Here is a 963-nt window from a genome sequence, read left to right as displayed (position 1 = left end):
TGCACCCTGGGGAGGTCACTTTAGTGCTGCTAACAACAAAAACAATGTGGGAAGGTAGCAGCCACAGCAGGTGCTGTGATTCTCCAGCGGTTTGACTTGCCCCCAGAGGTGTGCTCGCCAGCCACAAGAAGTTTAAACACCTGCAAATGAAATAGTGGTTCCTAGAGAGACTCTTATGTAGATTGAACATACTTAGTGGGCTTAAGAAGCCTTTGTAGAGTGTCAGCTGGAAAAGTCTAAGACGGGGGCGGGATTGATTGAACAAGAGTGGAGGAAGTAACTTGCTGCTTCAGCCCTGAACAAACGAATGCTTAGAAGGGTTGGAGTGCTTAGAGGACATATGGCAACATTTTGTTTTTGGTCCTACTTGTTTAAATGCTAGTGACCTGGAATATAAGAGACTAATACAATTACTGTTGAGAAGACTTCTCTCCCTTGCTCAGAATTCAAGAAGTCTGGATAAAAGAGATATTCCCCAAGTCTTGATCTCTTTTTGGGCTTTGAAATACCACCTTGAATGACATAATACCTTTTCAAGTTTGTACTGGCGGCTGTGGCATGGTCAAAATTATTCCATACATTTAAAGGCAATATTTAAGAAACTAAATGGTAAACCCAACACTCCATATGGTTTCAACGAGACACGGCCTACTCAGAACCTCACCCCTTCAAGGCTAGAAGCAGTAGGGACTCTGGTGGGAAGGAGACACACCCACCCCGGAAACGGAATGAAGCCATCGTGTAGCTTTTAGAATGGCTGTCCTGCAGGGAGAAGATGGGCATTCTTCCTCTTGCCAGCTCAGACATCCATGGCAAAGTTTCCCTTCTTACAGAACATAACAGTTTTGGGCAAATGATGTGATCAGAATGATTAACAGCAGAGCAAATGTGAGTTATGTCACCTGCAACTTGGAATACTAAGACAGGTCACCCATGGCTGAAGTTGCACAATCAAAGACACAA

Source organism: Lacerta agilis, chromosome 6 (genome assembly GCF_009819535.1).
Source record: "Lacerta agilis isolate rLacAgi1 chromosome 6, rLacAgi1.pri, whole genome shotgun sequence".
NCBI lineage: Eukaryota > Metazoa > Chordata > Lepidosauria > Squamata > Lacertidae > Lacerta > Lacerta agilis.
This window is presented reverse-complemented; position numbering follows the sequence as displayed.